This window comes from Macrobrachium rosenbergii, unplaced genomic scaffold (assembly GCF_040412425.1).
Source record: "Macrobrachium rosenbergii isolate ZJJX-2024 unplaced genomic scaffold, ASM4041242v1 171, whole genome shotgun sequence".
Classification (NCBI taxonomy): Eukaryota; Metazoa; Arthropoda; class Malacostraca; order Decapoda; family Palaemonidae; genus Macrobrachium; species Macrobrachium rosenbergii.
In genome coordinates this window covers 3,205,169-3,227,886 of record NW_027100729.1, presented here as the reverse complement: position 1 = coordinate 3,227,886, position 22,718 = coordinate 3,205,169, and the positions used below count along the sequence as shown (strand labels likewise).

Sequence of the window (22,718 nt, the reverse complement as noted above, 5' to 3'; positions counted from 1 at the left end):
CATATATTTTCGTGAAAAACTGGTTATTTCCGTAAAAAAAACTGTTATTTCCGTAAAAAAAACTAGCTGTTCTTGTAAAAAAAAGTGGTTATTTTTGTAAAAAAAATGGTTATTTCCGTAAAAAAAAAACTTACCATTTCGTAAAAAAAATTGGTTATTTCCGTAAAAATCTGGCTAGTTTCGTTAAAAAAATTGTTATTTTCGTAAAAAAACTGGCTATTTTCGTTAAAAAAACTGGTTATTTCTACAAAGTACCTCATAAGAAAACTGGTTATTTTTGCGATGCACCAAGTGAAAACTGGCCGTTTCTTACAAAAAGTGGTTATTCTGACAGATTATCCCATTTAAAACTGTCTAATTGTAGCAAGGAATTCATGCAAAAAACAGGTAAAAAAATGCGCTGAGGTTTCTTCGTCACAATCGAGTTTTCAGTACAGCCACCACAGCCTATAATCAAGGCCACTGAAAATAGATCTTCTATCATTCGGTGGTCTCGGTATAATGCTGTGCGAGCCGCGGCCCGTAAAACTTTAACCACAGCATGGTGGTGGCCTATCCTGTATTGTTGCCAGATACACGATCCACGGCTAACTTTAACCTTAAATAAAATCAAAACTACTGCTGAGGCTAGAGGGCTGCAATCTGGTATGATTGGTGATTGGAGGGTGGATGATCAACAAACCAATTTGCAGCCCTCTAGCCTCAGTAGTCTTTAAGATCTAAGGGTAGACAGAAAAGATGCGGACAGAAAAAGTGCAGAGAGAAAAAGTGTGGACAGAATAAAGTGTGGACAGAAAAAAGTGCAGACACAAAAAGGCAGACAGAATAAAGTGCAGACAGAAAAAGGGTGGACAGAAAAGTGCAGACAGGAAAAAGTGCAGACAGAAAAGTGTGGACAAACAGGGTGGACAGAATAAAGTGCAGTCAGAATAAAGTGCAGACAGAAAAAAGTGTGGACAGAATAAAGTGTGGACAGAAAAGCGCATGCAAAAAAGTGTGGATATAATAAAGTGCAGACAAAAAAGTGCGGACAGAATAAAGTGCAGACAAAAAAGTGCGGACAGAATAAAGTGCAGACAAAAAAGTGTGGACAGAAAAATTGTAGAGAGAAAAAAGTGTGGACAGAAAAAAGTCCGGACAGAAAAATGTGCACAGTATAAAATGTGGCCAGAATAAAGTTTGGAGAGAATAAAGTGCGGACAGAATAAGTTTGGACAGAATAAAGTGCTGATAGAAAAATGTGCGGACAGGAAAAGTGCGAACAGAAAAAGGTCAGACAGAAAAAGTGTGGACAGAAGAAAGCGTGGATAGTAAAAGTCAGCACAATAGTTTTCTTTTACCGAATTCATAAACAAAAAAATGGTTAATTTTTTCATTTGATTCTAAAAAAAACCTGGTTAATTCTATCATGTAATTTGTAAAAAAACCTGGTTAATTCTATCATGTAATTTGTAAAAAAAACCTGGTTAATTCTATCACGTAATTTGTAAAAAAAAAACCTGGTTAATTCTGGCTTGTAATTCTTACAGAAAACCGGTTAATTGTAGCTTGGAATGAGCAAAGAACACTGGTTAATTGCAGCTTGTTGTTAGCAAAGAAAACTGGTTAATTCTAGCTTGTAAAAAGTGCGGACAGAAAAAAAGTGTGGACAGAGAAAAGGTCGGAGGGAAAAAGTGCAGACAGAAAAAGTGTGAACAGAAAAAAGTGTGGACAGAGAAAAGTGTAGACAGAAAAGTGCGGACAGAAAAAGTGCAGAGAAAAAAGTATGGACAGAAAAAAGAGCAGACAGAAAAAGTGTTGACAGAAAAAGTGCGGAGAGAAAAAGTGTGGCCATAAAAAAGAGCAGACAGAAAAAGTGTTGACAGAAAAAGTGCGAACAGAAAAAGTGTGGGCAGAAAAAAAAGGCGGATAGAAAAAGTGCCGACAAAAAATTGTGGACAGTAAAAAGTGCGGATGGAGAAACAAAGCGGGCACTATAACAGTTTTCTTTAACAGAAAACTAACCAGTTATTTCTACAAAGTACTCTGCAAAAAACTGGCTATTTATACAAATTAATCTGTAAAAACTGCTATTTATGAAAATTAATTCAGTAAATAGTGGCTATTTCGAATATATACCTAGTAAAAACTGGCTATTCCTAATATATGCCTAGTAACAACCAGCTATTACTAATATATGCCTAGTAAAAACTGGCTATTCCTAACATATGCCTAGTAAACACTGGCCGTTCCTAATATTTGCCTAGTAAAAACTGGACGTTCCTAATATATGCCATGTAAAAACTGGCTATCCTAATATATGCCTAGTAAAAACTGGCTATTTCGAATATATACCTAGTAAAGACTGGCCATTCCTAATATATGCCTAGTAAAAACTGGCTATTCCTAATATATGCCTAGTAAAAACTGGCCCTTTTGAATATATACCTAGTAAAAACTGGCCATTCCTAATATATACTTAGTAAAAACTGGCTATTCATAATATATGCCTAGTAAAACTGGCTATTCAGAATATATGCCTAGTAAAAACTGGCTATTCCTAATATATGCCTAGTAAAAACTGGCTATTCCTAATATATGCCTAGTAAAAACTAGCTGCTCCTAATATATGCCTAGTAAAAACTGGCTACTCCTAATATATGCCTAGTAAAAGCTGGCCGGTTCTAATATATGCCTAGTAAAAACTGGCTATTCATAATACATGCCTAGTAAAAACTGGATATTCCTAATCTATGCCTTAGTAAAAACTGGCCGTTCCTAATATATGTCCAGTAAAAACTGGCTATTCATAATATATGCCTTGTAAAAACTGGCCATTAATAAAATATGCCTAGTAAAAACTGGCTATTCCTAATATATGCCTAGTAAAAACTGACTATTCCTAATATATGCCTAGTAAAAACTGGCTATTCCTAATAAATGAATAGTAAAAACTGGCTTTTCATAATGTATGCCTAATAAAAACTGGATATTCCCAATACATGCCTAATAAAAGCTGGCCATTCCTAATATGTGCCTAGTAAAAACTGGCTATTCATAATATATGCCTAGTAAAAACTGGCTGTTAAAATATATGCCTAGTAAAAACTGGCTATTCATAATATATGCCTAGTAAAAACTGGCTATTCCTAATATATGCCTAGTAAAAACTGGCTGTTCATAATATATGCCTAGAAAAAACTGGCTATTCCTGATACATGCCTAGTAAAAACTGGCTATTCCAAATATATGAATAGTAAACACTGGCTTTTCATAATATACGCCTAGTAAAAACTGGATATTCCCAATATATGCCTAATAAAAACTGGCCATACCTAATATATGCCTAGTAAAAATTGGCTATTCATAATATATGCCTAGTAAAAACTGGCCATTCCTAATATATGCCTAGGAAAAACTGGCTATTCCTAATATATGCCTAGTAAAAACTGGCTGTTCATAATATATGCCTAGAAAAAACTGGCTATTCCTGATACATGCCTAGTAAAAACTGGCTATTTCGAATGTATGCCATGTAAAAACTGGCTATTCCATATATATGCCTAGTAAAAACTGGCTGTTCAGTATATATACCTAATATATGCCTAGTAAAAACTTGCTATTCAGTATATATACGTAGTAAAAACTGGCTATTCCTAATATATGCCTAGTGAAAACTGGCTATTCCTAATATATGCCTAGTAAAAACTGGCTATTCCTAATATATGCCTTGTAAAAATTGGCTGTTCCTAATATATGCCTTGTAAAAACTGGCCATTCCTAATATATGTCTAGTAAAAACTGGCTATTCCTAATATATACATAGTAAAAACTGGCTATTTCGAATATATGCCTAGTAAAAACTGGCCGTTCCTAATATAGCCTTGTAAAAACTGGCTATTCCTACTATATGCCTAGTAAAAACTGACCTTCCTAATATATATGCCTAGTAAAAACTGACCTTCCTAATATATATGCCTAGTCAAAACTGGCTATTCCTAATATATGCCTAGTAAAAACTGGCTATTCCTAATATATTTCCTAGTAAAAACTGGGCGTTACTAATATATGCCTAGTAAAAACTGGCTATTCCTAATATATTTCCCAGTAGAAACTGGCCGTTCCTAATATATGCTGAGTAAAAATTGGCTATTCCTACTATATGCCTAGTAAAAGCTGGCTATTCCTAATATATCCCTAGTAAAAAGTGGCTATTCCTAATATATGCCATGTAAAAACTGGCCATTCCTAATGTATACGTAGTAAAAACTGGCTGTTTCTAATATATGCTTAGTAAAACCTGGCCTTTCCTAATATATACATAGTCAAAACTGGCTATTCCTAATATATGCCTAGTAAAAACTGGATATTCCTAATATATTTCCTAGTAAAAACTGGATATTCCTAATCTATGCCTTAGTAAAAACTGGCTAGTCCTAATATATATGCCTAGTAAAAACTGGTTATTCCTAACATATGCCTAGTAAAAACTGACCGTTCCTAATATATGCCTTGTAAAAACTGGCTATTCTTAATATATGCCTAGTAAGAGCTGGCCATTCCTAATATTTCCTAGCAAAAAATGGCTATCACTAATATATATGCCTAGTAAAAACTGGCTATTCCTAATATATTTTTTAGTAAAAACTGGCTATTTCTAATATATGCCTAGTAAAAAACTGGCCATTCCTAATATATGCCTAGTAAAAACTGGCTATTCCTAATGTATTTCCTGGAAAAAACTGGCTATTCCTAATATATGCCTAGTAAAAAACTGGCCATTCCTAATATATGCCTAGTAAAAACTGGCTATTCCTAATATATGCCTAGTAAAAACTGGCTGTTCCTAATATATGTCATATAAAAACTGGCCATTCCTAATATATGTCAAGTAAAAACTGGCTATTCCTAATATATACCTAGTAAAAACTTGCTATTTCGAATATATGCCTAGTAAAATCTGGCTATTCCATATACATATGCCTAGAAAAAACAGGTTATTCTATATATATACCTAGTAAAAACAGGCTATTCCTAATATATGCCTAGTAAAAACTGTCTGTTCCCAATATATGCCTAGTAAAAACTGGCCACTCCTAATATATGCCTAGTAAAAACTGGCCATTCCTGATATATGCCTAGTAAAATCTTTTTATTCCTACTATATGCCTAGTAAAAACTGGCCTTCCTAATATATATGCCTAGTCAAAACTGGCTATTCCTAACATATGCCTAGTAATAACTGGCTATTCCTAATATATTTCCTAGTAAAAACTGGCCGTTTCTAATATATGCCTAGTAAAAACTGGCTATTCATAATATATTTCCTAGTAAAAACTGGCCGTCCCTAATATATGCCTAGTAAAAATTGGCTATTCCTAATATATGCCTAGTAAAAACTGGCTATTCCTAATATATCCCTAGTAAAATGTGGCTATTCCTAATATATGCCATGTAAATACTGGCCGTCCCTAATATATGCCTAGTAAAAACTGGCTATTCCTAATATATGCTTAGTAAAACCTGGCCTTTCCTAATATATACATGGTCAAAACTGGCTATTCCTAATATATGCCAAGTAAAAACTGGCTATTTCTAATATATTTCCTAGTAAAAACTGGATATTCCTAATCTATGCCTTAGTAAAAACTGGCTAGTCCTAATATATATGCCTAGTAAAAACTGGTTATTCCTAATATATGCCTAGTAAAAACTGGCCGTTCCTAATATAGCCTTGTAAAAACTGGCTATTCTTAATATATGCCTAGTAAGAACTGGATATTCCTCATATATTTCCTAGCAAAAAATGGCTATCACTAATATATATGCCTAGTTAAAACTGGCTATACCTAATGTATTCCCTAGTAAAAACTGGCTATTCCTAATATAGGTCTAGTAAAAACTTGCTGTTCCTAATATATACCTAGTAAAACCTGGCTATTCCTAATATATCCCTAGTAAAAACTGGCAATTCCTAATATATTTCTTGGCAAAAAATGGCTATCCCTAATACATATGCCTAGTAAAAACTGGCCATTCCTAATATATGCCTAGTAAAAACTGGATATACCTAATATATATGCCTAGTAAAAACTGGCTATTCCTAATGTATGCCTAGTAAAAACTGGCTATTCCTAATATATTTCCTAGTAAAAACTGGCTATCCTATTATATGCCTAGTAAAAACTGGCTGTTCCTAACATATGCCTAGTAAAAATTGGCTGTTCCTAATATATGCCTATTAAAAACTGGCTATTCCTAATAAATATGGCTAGTAAAAACTGGCTATTCCTAATATATACCCAGTAAAAACTGGCTATTCCTAATATATTTCCTAGTAAAAACTGGATATTCCTAATCTATGCGTTAGCAAAAACTGGCTGTTCCTAATATATGTCTAGTAAAAACTGGCTATTCCTAATATATATGCCTAGTTAAAACTGGCTATTCCTAATATATACCCAGTAAAAACTGGCTATTCCTAATATATTTCCTAGTAAAAACTGGATATTCCTAATCTGTGCCTTAGTAAAAACTGGCTGTTCCTAATATATGCCTACTAAAAACTGGCTATTCCTAATATACGCCTAGTAAAAACTGGTTATTAATAATATTTGCCTAGTAAAAACTGGCTATTCCTAATATATGCCCAGTAAAAACTCACTATTCCTAATATACGCCTAGTAAAAACTGGCTATTCCTAATATATGCCTACTAAAATCTGGCTATTCCTAATATACGCCTAGTAAAAACTGGTTATTCCTAATATGTACCTAGTAATAACTGGCTATTCCTAATATACGCCTAGTACAAACGGGCTATTCCTAATATACACCTAGTAAAAACTGGCTATTCCTAATATGTGCCTAGTAAAAACTGACTATTCCTAATGTACGCCTAGTAAAAACTCACTATTCCTAATATATGCCTAGTAAAAACTGACTATTACTGTATCATATCTTGTACAAAAAAGTGGCAATTTTTATAAAAATCCATGAAACAACCAGTTATTTTTAGATAGTAATTCTTTAAAAACTGGCTATTTTTATTAGTTCATAAAAACTGGCTATTTCTGTTAGTTCATAAAAACTGCATATTTCTATTAGTTCATAAAAACTGGCTATATCTATTAGTTCATAAAACTGGTTATTTGTATTAGTTCATTAAAACTGGCCATTTCTGTTAGTTCATAATAAAACTGGCTATTTTTTAATTAGTTAGAAACTGGCTATTTCTATCAGTTAATCATAAAAACTGGTTATTTCTCTATATTAATATTTTAAAAACTGGTTAATTCTATAAAGTGATTTATAAAAAAAACTGGTTATTCCTAAACGTTATTTTAAAAATGGTTATTTTTTATATACCTACAAAAACTGTTTATTTGTAATTATGTATTCCATCTAAAACTGGTTATTTCACAACTTATCCCGTAAAAAAAACTGGTTACATCTACTGAATACCTCCTGAAATCCTGTTGGCCGTTTACTAATGTCTCCAGCAAAACTGGTTATTTCGGCTATATATGTCGGTTAGAAAAAACTGGTTAATGCTCTGGTAAGCCGCTAAGAAACCAGTTTTATTTCCACAATAATTTTCACAAAAAAAACTTATTATCTGGACAACATATTTCGGGATTAAACTGGTTATATCCACATTTTATTATTGTAAAAAAAAACTGGTTATTTTTACCTTTCACAAAAACTGGTTATCAGGTAAAAATGTCGTGAATGTAAACTGGTTATTTTCTCAAGCATGTATCGTAAAAACTGGCTCATTCAACTGTATCTATAAAAACTGTTTATATTTTCTGAAGATATTAGTGTAGAAACTGGTTAATTGTACTGGTTATTCTTTCAAGCATGTTTGTTAAAACTGGTTATTTGTAAAACATATTTCGTGATAAAACTGGTTGCTTCCCTTGTGTACTAGATACTGGTTACTTGTACAATGCATTTACTGATAGAACTGGTTATTTTCCCAGTACACTTGAGAAACACTGGTTATTTGTATAACCTTTTGTAATAAAACTGGTTATTTTCCCAGTACAATTAATAAAAACTGGTTATTTGTATAATATTTTGTAGTAAAACTGGTTATTTTCCCAGTACATATAATAAAAACTTGTTATTTGTATAATATTTTGTAATACAACTGGTCATTTTCCCAGTACACTCAATAAAAACTGGTCATTTTCCCAGTACACTCAATAAAAACTGGTCATTTTCCCAGTACACTCAATAAAAACTGGTCATTTTCCCAGTACAATTAATAAAAACTGGTTATTTGTATAACTTTTGTAATAAAACTGGTTATTTTGCCAGTATATTTAATAAAAATTGGTTATTTTCCCAGTACATTACAAATGGTTATTTTCCCAGTACACTTAATAAAAACTGGTTATTTTCCCAGTACACAACAAAAACTGGTTATTTGTATGACATATTTTGTAATAAAACTGGTTACTTTCCGAGTAAAGTTATTGAAAACTGATTGTTTTCTCAGCACATGTAATGAAAATTGGTTATCAGTGCAACATATTTCGTAATAAAACTGGTTATTTTTCCAGTACACTTAATGAAAACTGGTTATTTCCCCAGTACAGTTAATAAAAACTGGCTATTTGTGTAACATATTTTGTAACAAAACTGGTTATTTCCTGATTATATTTAAGAAAACTGGTTATCTGTACAGACTGATAAAACTGGTTATTCTCTGAAAAATATTTCATAACTGGTTATCTGTACAACGTATTTTGTGATTAAACTGGTTATTTCCCCAATATAACTATATAGTTCATAAATACCGGTTATTTTTTTAACACATTTCACAATAAAACTGGTTATTTCTAAGGTATATTTTATAAAAAGGGTGTAAAACTGGTTATTCTATAGTAATCCACACAATGTGGCACAATAACTGGTTAGTATTACAAAATAACTGGTTACATCTAAAATGTATTTGTTGAAAAACTGGTTAAGTCTGACGATATTTTCTAAAAACTGGTTACTTCTAAAATATATTCCATAGAAAAACTGGTTATGTTGTCCAAGAACCTGGTTATTTATATCTTGGTTTATCTTAGAAAATGGTCATATTTGATTAAAAACTGGTTATTCCCACAGTGCATATTTTTAAACTGGCTATTTCTGCAATACGCTTCGTGACAACTGGTTATTCAGATTTTGCTTAAAACTGGTTATGTTTCATCATAAAAGTGGCTATTTATGGGTTATATTTCAGTAAATGAAAACTGGTTATGTTCCATCATATATATATATATATATATATATATATATATATATATATATATATATATATATATATATATATATATATATATATATATATATATATATTCCATAAAAACTGTTTCCGAAAAAAAAATGTATAATAAAAATTATCATTTCCAGAATATATTCGAATTCCAAATCATATTCCATCAAAACTGGCATTCCCACAATATACAAGTCACAAAAACTGGCCTTTCTACAAGATCCTTCACGAAAACTGTCATTTAAAAAAGTATATTCCGTAAAAACTGTCATTTTCTCAATATATTTACTAAAAAACGTCATGTTCTCAAAATATGTTTACTAAAAACTGTAATTTTCTCAATATATTTAATAAAAACTGCCATTTTTTGTAATATATTTTATAAAAGCTGTCATTTTCTGAATATATTTTCTAAAAACTGTCATGTCCTCAAAATATATTCTCTAAAAACTGTTATTTTATCAATATAGTTAATAGAAAATCATTTTCTGAATATATTTAATGAAAACTCATTTTCTTAATATACTTAATAAAAACTGTCATTTTCTGAATATATTTAATCAAAACTGTCATTTCCTGAATATATTCTCCATAACTGTCATTTTCTCATAATATATTCTCTAAAAACTCTCATTTTCTCAATATCTTTAATAAAAAAACTAATTTTCTTAATATATTTAATAAAAAAAAACTGTCATTTTCTGAATATATTTAATCAAAACTTTCATTTCCTGAATATATTCTCCATAACTGTCATTTTCTCAAAACTGTCATTTTCTCATAATATATTCTCTAAAAACTGTCATTTTCTCAAAATAAATTCTCTAAAAACTGTCATTTTCTCAAAACATATTCTCTAAAAACTGTCATTTTCTCAAAATATATTCTCTAAAAACTGTCATTTTCTCATAATATACTCTAAAAACTGTCATTTTCTGGATATGTTTAATAAAAACTGTCATTTTCTCATAATATATTCTCTAAAAACTGTCATTTTCCAAATATATTTACTAAAACCTGGTTAATATCCAAACAAAGGAATGATCCACAATGAACAAAACCGATTTTAATTGACACTTTTATAATAATTACTTATCGGCAATAATTAATTACTGATAAATAATAATTACTATTAAAATTTCTATTTAATCTCGGTGTCCGAACGCGACTAAATTGGCCGTTTTTTTTTTTCCTCATTCACTGAAAGTAAATCCGTTCTATATAGAATAGATTCCACAATAGAATTATAGAACTGAATTCTATAATGTCCGTGCGCGTGTGTCCATCACGCACACACAAACACCAGAAAATTTATATATTTCTACAGAAGTAAAAAGCAAATTCCCATTTTCGTCGAGGGTCGGTTTCGGACGCAGCACTAGAGAGACCGCCATTCTGGCTTACGTAAAGCGGCCGATAAAAATCGCCAATTAACTTCGTTTCGGCTTCGCCGACACCTTCAACTTCCTTCCCGACTTCGATAGAGCGGGCTCCCGAACTTCCCGACCGCCCGAACGGGTCGGAAAGACCCGACGGAACCGACAAAATCGTGGGAGGAAAATCGTCTAAGAATCACCTTCGATGTTAGTGGTCTCGTCCAAGACGCGATACTGACAGCCTTCGGTGCCTTGGAGCCCCGACTGGATCCATAAGGAGGTCTGCGCATGCGCAGACTCGTCTGCACGTGCGCAATCGTCTCGTCTCTTCTTCTTCTTCACCCCTCTCTTCCCTCGAAGATATTCTCTTGTTTCATCAATTATCCCCTTTTCTACCATTCCTCCATCTTTCTTACGTCAATATATATATTCCGTAATGCCTAATGCCCATTTTAGGATACCCGAATGTCCCCCAGATGCCCCGAAATGCCATGAAATCGAGACGTTTCCGAAGGGGATTTTGGTAAGGCGGGAGTGACAGATCTCGCCTTTATTGATTTTAATGATACCCTGGGTCTGCCTGGCTCTCTCTCTCTCTCTCTCTCTCTCTCTCTCTCTCTCTCTCTCTCTCTCTCTCTCTCTCTCTCTCTCTGTAGTTCTCTTGTGATATTTCTCTTTAATACATACTCATACGTGTGTGTATATTCATACATAATGTATATAACTGTTTCATTTGCTATTAAGCGCCAATTCACGTGTGTGTATAAATACACATAATACTGTAATACACACATGTATATACAAATATAGGTCTACGTATCAGTATATTTGCATACATCTTATGTGTATGTTTGTATATATACACCCAAAGCATGTATAGATTATGTATTTGTGTATGTATACAAAAACACAGTACACGTACAAATGTACGAGTATATTTAAATATTATGGTAAATATGTAATTCAAGCGACTATTTATTCAATTTTGAAGATTAAATATTCGTCTTTTGTAGAGGAATATTGTATATACAGTATATATATATATATATATATATATATATATATATATATATATATATATATATATATATATATATATATATATATATATATATATATATATATATATATATATATATATATATATATATATATTATATATCAATTTTTATGTGTCTATGTATATTTGTGCATATTTAATTAACAAATGGATATTCCATACAGGCCAAGCCATTATGTGCATACATAAGCTCACTGCAGTTCATTCCTGGTGTGTATTTAATTATGGTCATTTCATTTAATTTGTTTAAAAATATTCCCTGGATAATTAAATATACATTTGGAATTTAATCAATTCCGCCATTTAACACCATTCCCATTAAGGTTGCCACTTCGTCATTTAATTTGTAATAAAATGCTTTGTGTTGATCACACGCTGAATCAATTTGGCTGCAAATTCTGTCATACTTAAATAAATGTGTATTCAATATTTTTTTTAAATATACACAAATACATATTCAGCGTAAATACACACAAGCTTTCACAAATACCATACATAGTTGAATGAATAGTTAGTACAGCACACACATTCCATACTCAGTTGTGTGTGTATTAAATACAACGAACTTGTAAATATACACACAAATATACACAATAAAAATATACAAATATACACAGTAAATATACGGAATCTTAAACAATACTTATCCACATTAATATACACAGATATGCAAATAAATATACACACAAATGTACACAATAAAAATACACAAATATACACAGTAAATGTGATGAATCTTAAACAATACTTCTGCACATTAATATATACAAATAAATATACACACAAATATACACAATAAAAATACACAAATATACACAGTAAATGTAATGAATCTTAAACAATACTTCTGCACATTGATATACACAAATATACAAATAAATATACACAATGAAAATACACAAATATTAACAAATTTCAACAACCAATGTACACAAAACATACACATTAATATACACAGATATACGTAATAACATTATACAAATATTCCCAATAAATATAAGCAAATTTAAACAATAAATATACACAAAATGCACAAATTAATATACAAAAATACACAAATAAATATACACCCAAATATACACACACACGTACAAGACACAGGATTACCTCCTGGTTGTCATGGAAACATCCTCCAAGGTTGACCTCCTGTTGTTTTTATACAGGTGAGTCTCTCTCTCTCTCTCTCTCTCTCTCTCTCTCTCTCTCTCTCTCTCTTCTTAGTAATTTAGTAGATAGTTAAACGTGGGTAGGGGAGACCGTAGGCTTCCTTGTTTGAGAGAGAAAGGAAGACAAGAGAGATAGAGAGAGAGAGAGAGAGAGAGAGCGAATGAAAACCCAAGTTCCTATTCCCAACTTCTTCCCCACAAAGGTAGCAATAGGCCTATTGTTGTTAGGCCTACGATTTTTGCGCTGCTGGACACGGGATCGATCCCATGGGTGAGAATTAAGTGATGACCCTTTTAAAGGAGATGCATAGATGATACTTAAAAAATCTCTCTCTCTCTCTCTCTCTCTCTCTCTCTCTCTCTCTCTCTCTCTCCTCCTGAAGCAGGTGAATGTCGACAGGTAATTTAATTAGGAAGAAAATTAATTTTGATAAAATCTGCCATTCGATGACATTCCTGCTTCCTTCGAGTTGCCAGCAAATCTTTTTTATTTTTATCTTTTAATTTAATTCAGTTCCTCGTAATATGTGTTCTGTCTTCATTAATGGTCAGAGAGAGAGAGAATATTGGATGAGAGATGGAGAGAGAGAATGAGAGAATATTGGATGAGAGATGGAGAGAGAGAATGAGAGAATATTGGATGAGAGATGGAGAGAGAGAATGAGAGAATATTGGATGAGAGATGGAGAGAGAGAATGAGAGAATATTGGATGAGAGATGGAGAGAGAGAATGAGAGAATATTGGATGAGAGATGGAGAGAGAGAATGAGAGAATATTGGATGAGAGATGGAGAGAGAGAGAATATTGGATGAGAGATGGAGAGAGAGGGAATACTGGATGAGAAATGGAGAGAAAGAGAGAATATTGGATGAGAGATGGAGAGAGAGAATATTGGATGAGAGATGGAGAGAGAGAGAGATTATTGGAAGAGATGGAGAAAGAGAGAGAGAGAATATTGTATGAGATATGGAGAGAGAGAGAGAGAATATTGGATGAGAGATGGAGAGAGAGAGAATATTGGATGAGAGATGGAGAGAGAGAGAGAGAATATTGGATGAGAGATGGAGAGAGAGAGAATATTGGATGAGAGATGGAGAGAGAGAGAGAATATTGGATGAGAGATGGAGAGAGAATATTGGATGAGAGAGAGAGAATATTTGACGAGAGATGGAGAGAGAGAATATTGGATGAGAGATTGAGAGAGAACGAATATTGGATGAGAGAGGGAGAGAGAGAATATTGAGTGAGAGATGGAGAGAGAGAGAGAATATTGGATGAGAGATGAAGAGAGAGAGAGAGAATATTGGATGAGAGATAGAGAGAGAGAGAGAGAGAATACTGAATGAGAGAGAGGGAGAATATAAGATAAGAGAGAGGGAGAATATAAGATAAGAGAGAGGGAGAATATTGGATGAGAGATGGAGGGAGAGAGAGAGAGAGAATATTGGCTGAGAGATGGAGAGAGAAAGAGAGAGAGAATATTGGATGAGAGATTGAGAGAGAACGAATATTGGATAAGATAGGGAGAGAGAGAATATTGGATGAGAGATGGAGAGAGCGAGAATATTGGATGAGAGGGAATATTGGATGAGAGAGAGAATAATGGATGAGAGATGGAGAGAGAGAGAGAGAATATTGCATGAGAGATGGAGAGAGAGAGAATATAGGATGAGAGATGGAGAGAGAGAATATTAGATGAGAGATGGAGAGAGAGAGAATATTGGATGAGAGATGGAAAGAGAGAGAGAATATTGAATGAGAGATGGAGAGAGATAGAGAATATTGGATGAAAGAGAGAGAATATTGGATGAGAGAGAGACAGAGAATATGGGGTGAGAGAAAGAGAGAATATTGGATGAGAGAGAGAGGGAGAATAATGGATGTGAAAGAGTGAATATTATTATTGGATGAGAGAGAGGAAGAATATTGTATGAGAGAGAGGGAGGATATTGGATGAGAGAGAGAATATTGGATGAGAGAGGGGGAAAATATTTGATGAGAGAGAGAAAGAGAATATTGGATGAGAGAGAAAGAGAATATTGGATGAGAGAGAAAGAGAATATTGGATGAGAGAGTGAGGGAGAATATTGGATGTGAGAGAGAGAATATTAGTATTGGGTGAGAGAGAGAGAGAGAGAGAGAGTATTCGATGAGAGAGAGGGAGAATATTGGATGAGGGGGAGAGAGAGAGAGAGAATATTGGAAGAGAGAGAGGGAGAATATCGGATGAAAAAGAGAGAGAATATTGGATGGGAGAGAGAGAGGGAGAATATTGGATGGGAGAGAGAGAATATTGGATTAGGAGAGAGAGAGAGAATGTTGGATGAGAGAAAGAGAGAATACTGGATAAGAGAGATGGAGAATATTGGATGACAGAGAGTGAGAATACTGGGTGAGAAAGAGAAAATACTGGATGATAGAGAGGGAGAATATTGGATGAGAGAGAGAGAAAGAGAATATTGGATGAGAGAGATGGAGAATATTGGATGAGAGAAAGAGAATATTGGATGAGAGAGGGAGAGTATTGGATGAGAGAAAGAGAGAATATTGGATGAGAGAGAGAGAGAGAAAATACTGGATAAGCGAGATGGAGAATATTGGATGAGAAAGAAAGAGAATATTGGATGAGAGAGAGGGAGAATATTGGATGAGAGAGAAAGAATATTGGTTGAGAGAGAGGGAGAATATTGAATGAGGGGAGCGGGAGAGAGAATATTGGATGTGAGAGAGAAAATATTAATATTAGATGAGAGAGAGAATATTGGATGAGAGAGAGAGAGAATATTGGATGACAGAGAGGGAGAATATTGGATGAGAGAGGGGGAGAATATTGGACGAGAGAGAGAGAGAGAATATTGGATGAGAGAGGGGAGAATATTGGATGAGAGAGAGAGAGAGAATATTGGATGAGAGAGAGAATATTAGATGAGAGCTGGGGAGAGAGAGAATATTGGATGACAGAGAGGGAGAATATTGGATGAGCGAGGGGGAGAATATTGGATAAGAGAGAGAGAGAGAGAGAATATTGGATGAGAGAGAGAGAATATTGGATGAGAGAGAGAGAATACTGGATGAGAGAGAGGGAGAATATTAGATGAGGGGGAGAGAGAGAATATTGGATGAGAGAGAGGGAGAATATTGGATGAGGAGGAGAGAGAGAATATTGGATGAGAGAGGGAGAGTGAGAATATTGGATGAGAGAGAGAGGGAGAATATTGGTTGAGAGGGAGAAAGAGGGAGAATATTGGATGAAAGAGAGAGAATACTGGATGAGAGAGAGGAAGCATATTAGATGGGAGAGAGAGAGAATATTGGATGAGAGAGAGAGAATATTGGATGAGAGAAAGGGAGAGAGAGAATATAGAATGAGAGAGGAGGAGAATATTGGATGAGAGTGAGAGAGAGAATTATAGATGAAAGAGAATACTGGACGAGAAAGAGGGAGAATATTGGATGAGAGGGAGAGAAAGAATATTTGATGAGAGAGAGGTAGAGAGATAATATTGGGTGAGAGAGAGAGAGAATATTAGACAAGAAAGAGAGAGAGCATTGGATGAGAGGGAGGGAGAGAAAGAATATTGGATGAAAGAGAGAGTTTTGGATAAGAGAGAGAGAGAGTATATTGGATGAAAGAGAGGGAGAATATTGGATGAGAGAGAGAACATATTGGAAGATAGAGAGAGAATATTAGATGAGTAAGAGAAAGAACACTGAATGAGAGGGAGGGAGAGAAAGAATATCGGATGAGAGAGAGAGAGAGAGAATATGGGATGAGAGAGAGAATATTGGAAGAGACAGAGTTAGAGAGTATTAAACGGGTAAGAAAGAGAACATTGGATGAGAGGGAGGGAGAGAAAGAATTTTGGATGAGAAAAAGGGAGACAGAGAATATTGGATGGGAAAGAGGGAGATAGAGAATATTGGATGTGAGAGAGATGGATAGAGAATGGAAATGAGAGAGAGAGAGAGAGAGAGAGAGAGAGAGAGAGAGAGAGAGAGAGAGAGAGAGAGAGAGAGAGAATGTGAAGGAAAGAGAAAGAGAGAGAATGGGAGGAAGAGAGAGAATGAGTGAGTGAGAGGGAGAATGGTGAGAAGAGAAAGGGAGGGATGGAGAATGGGAAGAAGATAGAGAGAGAGAATGGGAACTAGGAGAGAGAGAGAAAGAGGCAGGTTTCGGATCTCATCCGCACAAGAAGAAGAAGAAGAATGTAATGTAAACAAACCTCACTGGGAGGACGTTGGAAGGAAGGTTCAAAAGACGCCCTCCAAGCGAAGCGGAAAAGCGACGCAAACCAAACATTTATTCAAGTCCTCGTTTTTTGCAGCAGCTTTCTGCGACATCTTTCTCAGCAAAAGAGCCAATATTTATCCTTTTAAAGACTACATTGCCTCCCCGGCCCCCGCCCCTGCCGCCGCCGCCGCGGGCGTTTCAGTGACGTTGTTCGTCGTTCGTGGACGTTTTTCCGCTCTGCAAATATGCTTAGGAACGCTGCCTAACTGAAGAGGAGGAGGTGAAAATTGGATGGAGAAATTGTATTTTATTTCGAATATTTAAAACTATATATTAATTATTATTATTATTTCCACATTACTAACTGTAATACGCAGGTCTTAGGGAGAGAGAGAGAGAGAGAGAGAGAGAGAGAGAGAGAGAGAGAGAGAGAGAGAGAGAGAGTTGTCTTTCAATTCAGATGAAAACTCAAAAAGAAAAAAAAAGCTGCGTCATTTTGGATGCCCCGAGGGCTGAGAGGGCCTCCGTTCCTTAGTCTTCGTTCATTCCCAAATATTACCGTTCATTGTATACGTGAAGTCTCGTTATAATTATGCAAAACATAATGAAAAATTCTAAACATAAAGAAACACGGAAAGAGTTCGCGTTTTCCATCTAGTTCTTATCGTTCGTTAATTCCGTATGTTATCGCTCAAAATGCCTCTCAACAGCGATGTGTTATAGTCCGAAATGTTATGAAAAAATCAAAACGTAAAGAAACAAGCGAAGTCGTTCGAGTTCTTACCCTTCATTCATTCCCTTATATTAACGTTCAATTCCCACCTAAAGTACCATAAGTGACAAGACGAAATGAAATGAAACCGAATGAAGTATAAAAACTAATTCAGAGCGGAATATTCGGTCGAGTTCTTACATCTTCGCTCACTCCCGTTTATCGATATTCAAAGACGTTAAGAAATTACATTGATTATCGTCCGAAGGATTTTGAAAATAACGAAATAAAATGGAATCAAATCAATGTAGAATTTAACGACCAAATAAAATGAAAGTAAATCAATATAAGAGTTTAATGAGGAAATCATTATTTATATAACTTTCAATACTTTGTTTTACTTGACGAAAATTTGGTTAAAATTTTGGTTTCATTTCTGTGCGTCTTTTAGGGACGAGAGCCGGATTTAATATTGGTTTAATACTGGTTTATTGTGTTGGTTTACTTGATTTAATACGATGTTAATTGTCGAAATTTACTTTTATGAATGATGTCAGGTGTTGAAATTTACTTTACATGGAATGAGAAGAATGTAATTTCTCTCTCTCTCTCTCTCTCTCTCTCTCTCTCTCTCTCTCTCTCTCTCTCTCTCTCTCTCTGTCTTTACAAGTGGCTTTTAATCCAACAAGACTATCTGGTTCAAATTGGCTAATGTTATAGAAGTTTCCCGCACATGGGATTGATCCCCTATTCAGAAGGTTAAAATTATACTATTTATTATTCGGCTTTTACGAATCACTAACAGAATTCTAAGTTAATTAAAATATTAGATATGTATAAGATCTTTGAAATTTGGGTTTTAATGACCATATATATACAGTGTGTGTATATATATATATATATATATATATATATATATATATATATATATATATATATATATATATATATATATATATATATATATATATATAAAAATAATGTAACTAATTATAAAATAGGGCCACCCAAGGGGCGTCACAAGCCAAAATCTTACAAAGGAATGAATCTCACGCCTCACAATATTTCATACGACAGAGTTCCGGTCAGATTCCATCTTCATTAGCATAAAAAAAGAAACAAAACGACGCTGTAACACTATCCTTGGCAATCACAACAACATGGTAACAAACTTTCAATCACATTGCATCCTGCAATGTACTCAATCTTTCTCAAACAAATTTGGACACGAAAAAGAACTAATTTATAAATTTTGACACAACAACACAATATAAAGGCAACGGAACTTTTTCAACAAGACCAAAGGAATAGTCCCAGAACATCAATTTGCTTTCAAGACAACTACATTAAATAACAATAACGAAAAATCGTAAATCATGCACAAAAATCCCAGCACCTGGGCGAATGTAACGTAAAAGAAATCGTGGAGAAAATGTGGCGTCCATGTAAACCATAATAAAAATGTTGCAAAAACAAATTCAACATAACCACGATACGGAAAAAATAAAGCGGAGAAATATGACACGCAGGCAATGACTCAGACACTCGAAATAACGGGAAAAATTAAAAGCACAAAACACGAAACATAAAAACCCAAAACTCTTTTATTATTCACTTTGCAAACGGCATTCACTTGTGAGCACGCTCTTGCGCGCTTGCGCGTCCCAACCTTCTCCCAAATACCCAGCAGGTGCGACAGGAACATAATTTCACCCAAGTTGTTAGAAATGAATCTTGTTAACCATGTGTGGTTAAAGCAATCTTCAATCGATAAAGGAACATCTTAAGGAGTTTTAGATTCAATTGTCTTTGAATATACTATACAGTTCATATTAGAATCAAATATGCATGAAAGCCCAAGCATTAAATACCACATCGGCAATGATCCCCCAACCTGGCAAAATAACGGGCTGATAAAATTACTGTACTTTGTTCGTTAAAACTGTATTTCCAAACCTTGGTTTGTTTATGGCCGGGCACAATGGCAGCTGTAATAATAATAAGCTTGTATATATGAACAGTAATTGTTTCGTCACAATATATTAATTGTGTGTTTGTCTCATTTTGCGGACATTGAAGTCCCCAGTCACGTTATAGGCCTAGCCAAGATTGATAAGCCTGTACAGTGCATGCTCAGTCTTGCATATGATACAACATACTCTTCCATGTCACTTTCTCTTGTAACTATTATGTGGTCAACATTGCTGATCTTTCCAGGGATTTTTTTTTTAAAGTTTTTCACCATGTTTTTATTATTTTCGTTCACTAGTTCAACTCTGATAACTTTTCACGCTTTTATTCTTGGATTTTGCCACTATCAAATTACTAAGTATTTATCATGCTTAATTTTGCTTATTTGGTATTTTTGTGACTCATTTTTGGATTTTTCACTTTTCTATGTTCATCCAGTACTGTGTTATAATTTTGATCCAGGTGGTTACGCTTAGTAATTTTGTGATGAAGAGTTCATTCTCATTAGTTGCTGCATATTTTCTTGTTTTATATTTACACTTTTAATTTTGGGGCCTGAAGCTTCAAGCACATAGTGTTTTACTTGTTCAGGTGAATCTGTAACCTTTAAGTATATTTATATGAATTTAGAAGCTCAACGACCTCTCGCAGTGCCGCGAGGGCCACTATTGTAAAAACAAAAAGTCATGCGGGCCACTTGTGTGTATGCACGTATGTGTATGTGTGCATATGTATGTATGTATATATATATATATATATATATATATATATATATATATATATATATATATATATATATATATATATATATATATATATATATATATATTTTAGCTTGTGACGTTGACTGCCCAGTTATGGTTGAGGCCACGGCATCTTGCGACAAATTATTTCAGTTTTGGTCCACGATTTGAAACAGGTGACGCCCAGTACACACGATGACTGAATTCATGCATACTCGTACGTACATCTATAGTTATCCCTTTAGTGCATGCATACATTCATCCGTACATACATACATTGCCGTGGGCTATCCCGACATCAGCGAGGTGGAGCCAAATTGCAAATGGTCACAGAGACCAACATTAATGTGCTTAAACCTGACTAATTTCCTACGAGATGATTGTTGATGTACAGTATGTTGAATAATATTCCTAACAACAAACTGATACCTCTTTGGAACATTTAGGTTTTATTAAGCAAACTTGCTGGAGCTTAGTTTTTTTAATATAACATTATGAAAGGACTTTATACAGAAAATGTGACTGAGACTTCCGATACTCTTATTACTCTTCATTTAATGACTGTGTTGAAGGGAACTTAGTTCAGATTTTTTTTTTTATCAAACTAGACCCAACTAATCACTCTTTCAGTAAATGGTGACATGCCTCATTTGCACGAGAGCTGTGAAGCGTGTGAGCGCGTCCACGAACACATATATTTAGGTTGTCCTTGCACAATCGGGCCTTTGGTATCACATGTCCGCTAACCCAAAAGAAGTGCTCACATGCTCCTCTGAGGGACCTCTCTATACCTACATGCCCAGCATGAGAGCCAACATGGGTCATGTGCATGGCTCTCTCCATCGAAGCTCGAGGAAGGAAGACCCCCTTCTCATATCTGCACAATGAGACTCCTCCCTCGATGAAGAACACATCCTTTTGCAAATGCACAGGACGCGGGAACTCGCTGCTCTCATCTCTCACACACAGGCTTGATTTGGTTAATCCAGGCTTCAGAACTCCGACTCTCAACCAACCCTCGCAAACTCCAACCACAACAATCAACCACACTTCCTGTGAAAAGATTTACTTTCTGTCCCAATAGAGGGAGTAGGCGCCAAAGCCTCTCGATCGAAGGTACTTGAATTTCTCTTCTTCACCCCACTGGAAATCCAACGGTCTCGCTGACTGTCCAAAATCTCTGATAGATTTACGGTAATATCCCGCGAGTCCGAGGAAGCTGGCTACGTAAGTCATTTAGGCCGTAAGCACGTTTACGTGCAAAATGGGCGCCGTGTTTAGTACCAGCCCCTTGGGGATGTACGTAAAACATGAAATAATAACGGTAAATACCATAAACATAACGTCTTACATTGTTTTGGATGTTACGGCCAAAACGACCAGGACCGATCAGCACTAGGCTTAATGCCTTCAGAAGTGACTAGGCCTATGCGTCCCAAGAATTCTACTCCGGCATGGAAAAATTTACATTTTTCTAAATTAATTTTCATGCCAGGGCGCCTTAACACCTCTAAAACCTCTAACAAGTTACCCATAAGCTCCTCGACAGTAGCACCGATATCGATTCAAGTAGCCGATTATTATCCACATCATCTTTCGTAATGGCGTTCAGTCTCGTATATATATATATATATATATATATATATATATATATATATATATATATATATATATATATATATATATATATATATATATATATATAATATTTGGAGAAACTCAGGAGACTCGCCTTCTTGAATGGTACCCTGGTCTTGCAATTGATTTATTATTGTTTCCCCCGATTGTTCGTGACATGCACGAGTTCTATAAGGCTTAGTTTGAGTAGGGGGACGATCTCCCGTCCCTATTTTAAAAGGTATCTTATTAATTCTCCCGGGGGGGCTCTTCTCCTATCGCTGTCACATCTTGATATTCCCTTACTGTGTCCCTTGTATAACTACGGTAATTCAAAGGCGTTGCTTTGACAGCTGTTAGCAGTAACCTAAATCAGGATACCTGGGGCACTGGTAGTTCTTCATTGGCGGGGTGGGCAGAGCTTTCGGCTAGCACGCTGTTGGCCCAGCGTTCGACTCTCCGACCGGCTAATGAAGAATTAGAGGAATTTATTTCTGGTGATAGAAATTCATTTCTCGTCATAATGTGGTCCGGATTCCACAATAAGCTGTACTGTAGGTCCTGTTGCTAGGTAACCAGTTGCTTC

The 22,718-nt window shown here is 34.6% G+C and overlaps 1 protein-coding gene across 2 annotated transcripts in view; it reads right to left on the bottom strand.

Moving 5' to 3' along the window:
• LOC136838169 (neuroligin-4, X-linked-like) overlaps positions 1–10,868 on the bottom strand; it is a 28,642-nt gene extending 17,774 nt beyond the window's left edge. Inside the window, exon 1 of one of the 2 annotated variants that reach the window (XM_067103044.1) lies at positions 10,832–10,868. The gene's annotated coding sequence lies outside the window, so the exon portion shown is untranslated. The remainder of the gene's footprint in view (positions 1–10,831) is intronic. The other variant, XM_067103043.1, reaches the window with a different exon arrangement.
• Between the last annotated feature and the right edge of the window lie 11,850 nt (positions 10,869–22,718).